We start from the raw sequence: 3381 nt of genomic DNA, 5'->3' as shown, positions 1-3381 counted from the left end.
GCCAACAACTCAAAAGAAGGTATCTCCTATCTGGCATTGTTGCTTGTTATGTAGTCTTTAGCTATGCATATGGACTCTTAAGAAATTATATTGGCCCCTTTAATCTTTGGTTATATGTTCCTTTTGGGTGTTTAAGGCCATACAATGGCCCAGATAAATCAATTTATTTTTACTCTAAAGGTCATTTGAGGACCTGTTCCTCAGGGGTCACATAGACTTGGGCTGGCTCCTTTCGTTACCAGTTCCGCCTCTGTGAAGATAAGTCAAAGGTCCTGCTCAACCATGGTTGGCTTCACATGGAAGTATGGGGGAAGTGATTCCTCTGTGTTGACCCTCCTCTTTGTAAACTGGACACTGGCTCAAGTCCATCAGGTGGGGTCTCCTCGGCCTCCTTAATCAAGAGGACCAGTGACCCACCACAGTTACAGGACATTTTGAGAGATGCTCATAGTCCCCGGGAACTAGTTGAACTAGGAGGGCAAGGAGCAAAAAGTGTCCTTTATGTCTCTCTGACCAAATTCTTATAGGTCTCAAAGTATGTCTGTTAAACATCCAAGAAGGTTAGTTCCACCAGTCTGGTACTTTTAATAACTGTGTGCCATGTAGATAAATCCTGGGCAAAGACCAATTGTTCTCAGGTAAACCTTACCTAGACATATATTTCTTGATCTGCTATGTATAATTCGTCAATAGATTGTAGAAGTAATATGGTTCCCTCTGGTTTTCAAAACCAGCTAGGCATTGTTTATCTCTTGCATTGTCTCACCCCTCCATCATGGTTTTCCCACTTTTATGCCCCCATTTCCCTCCTTTCTCCCTTAATCATACCCTTCTCCTATGGTCCTACCTCTCTTGAGCTCCTTCTTTCCCTTTATCCCCTAGGTTCCTTGTATACCCTTCCCTCCCCCCTCCCTTAAACTAACCCAATTTTTATCTGTATCTCCGTTATTAAGGCCTGTTTCCTACTGTTCTTCTCTTTCAGGTTCTTTCTTTTCCTTTACCTCCCTGTTTCCTTTCCATTATCCTGGTTTCTGTAGTTATGTCTGGATACATACTCACTTATCAGGGTTTGGTGCTAGGATCCACTTATAAGGGAGAACATGTGTTATTTCTGTGTCTGAGTCTGTTTTACTTTACTTAGTATAACACTTTCTAATTCCACCCATTTACCTGCAAATTTCATAATTTCATCTTTCTTTACTGCTGAGTAAACCTCCATCATATAAATGAACAACATTTTCATTATCCACTGAGGGACACTTAGGTTGCTTCCATCTCTTAGCTATGGTGAAAAGAGCAGCAACCAATATGGATGTACAAGTGTCTCTGCAATAGGATGAGTTCTTTGGGTATATGCCAAGGAGTGGTATAACTGGGTCAAATGGTAGGTTCATTTGTAGTTTTTTAAGAGTTCTCCACAGTGCTTTCCATAGGGGTTGAACAAGTTTGCAGCCCCACCAGCAGTGGATGAGTGTTCCCCTTTCCCCACATCCTAGCCAACATTTGGTATCATTTATTTTCTTGATCTTAGCCAGTCTGACTGGGGTAAGATGAAATCCTAAAGTGGTTTTAATTTGTATTTCCCTAATTATTAGTCATGTTGAACATCTTTTAAGATGCTTCATAGCCATCTTTACTTCTTCTTTTGAGAACTCTCTGTTCAGCTCCTTAGCCCATCTTTTTACTGGGTTACTTCTTGTCTTCATTCTCTGTTTTTTTGAGTTCTTTATATATTCTGGATACTAAACCTCTGTTGGATGTGTCACTGGTGAAGATTTTCTCCCATTCTGTGGGTTTTCTGTTCACTTCCCTGGTTGCCTCCTTTGATGTACAGAAGGTTTTTAGTTTAATGAGGTCCCATGTGTTAATTCTTTCTCTTGTTTCCTGAGCAATTGATGTCCAGTTTAGAAAGTCCTTTCCTACACCTATATCTTTTAGGTTTTTTCCAATGTTTTCTTCTAACAGTTTCAGAGTTTCAGGCTTTACATTGAGGTCTTTGATCCATTTGGAACTGACTTTTGGGGAGGGTGAAACACAGGGGTTTAGTTTCATTCTTCTACAGGTGGAGATCCATTTTGCCAGCACCATTGGCTGAACATGCTGTCTTTCCTCCAGTGACTATTCTTGGCCCCTTGGTCAAATATCAGGTGGTAAAATTGCATTTACTCACATTTGTATCTTCAGGTTTGTTCCATTGGTCTATGGGTCTATTTTTGTGCCAGTACCATGTTTTTTTATGACTATATCTCTGTAATACATCTTAAAATCTGGTATAGTAATCCCCCCAGCCCCACAGTATTGCTCTTAGTGCTCAGGGTTGCTTTGGCTATCCGAGGTCTTTTGTGCTTCCATATGAATCTTAGGATGCATTTTTCTAATTCTGTGAAGTATGTCACATGAATTTTGATTGGGATTGCATTGAATCTATATATTGCTTTTGATAGGATGGTCATTTTAACAATATTAATTCTTCCAATCCATGAACATGAGAGGTCCTTCCATCTCCTGGTGTCTTCCTCAATCTCTTTAACTATTTTTAAAGATTTAAAATTTCATTGTAGAACTCTTTAAGGTCTTTGGTCTGGTTTATTCTGAGATATTTTATTTTTTTGGCAGCTATTGTGAAGGGGAATGTTTTCATGTACTCTTTCTCTGATTGCTTGTTATTGGTATGTAGAAAGGCTACAGACTTTTGTAGGTTGATTTTGTAACCTGCTACTTTACTGAACGTGTTAATAATTTCTAGGAGTTTTCTGATGGAATTTTTGGCATCTCAGATATAATACCATATCATCTGCAAGAAGGGATAATTTGATCTCTTCTTTTCCAATTAGTACTCTTTAATTTCCTGCTCTTGTCTTATTGTTCTTGCAAGAGTTTCAAGCACTATGTAAAAGAGAAGTGGAGATAATGGACAGCCTTGTCTGTTCCTGATTTCAATGGGAATGCTTCCAGTTATTCTCCATTTAGAATGATGTTGGCTGTGGGTTTGTTATATAGGGCTTTAATTATGTTGAGGTATGTTCCCTCCAGTCCAATTCTCTCTAGGACTTTGAACATAAATGCATATTGAATTTTGTCAAAGACATTCTCTGCTTCTCTTCTATTGAGATGACCATGTGGTTCTTGTCTTTCAGCCCATTTATATGGTTTATGATGTTTATTGACTTACATATATTGAACCATCCCTGCATCTCTGGGATAAAGCCGGCTTGATCATGGTGGATGATCTTTTTGATGTGCGTCTGTATGCAGTTTGCAAGTATCTTGTTGAGAATTTTTGCATCTATGTTCATTAAGGATATAGGTCTATAGTTTTCTTTTTTGGTTGTATCTTTACCTGGCTTTTGTGTTAAAGTTATGCTGGCTTTATAGAAGGAG

This window comes from Nannospalax galili, unplaced genomic scaffold (genome assembly GCF_000622305.1).
Source record: "Nannospalax galili isolate Female #2095 unplaced genomic scaffold, S.galili_v1.0 scaffold1296, whole genome shotgun sequence".
In the NCBI taxonomy this organism is placed as follows: Eukaryota; Metazoa; Chordata; class Mammalia; order Rodentia; family Spalacidae; genus Nannospalax; species Nannospalax galili.
The sequence above is the reverse complement of the archived record's forward strand: the minus strand, read 5'-3'. Positions refer to the sequence as shown.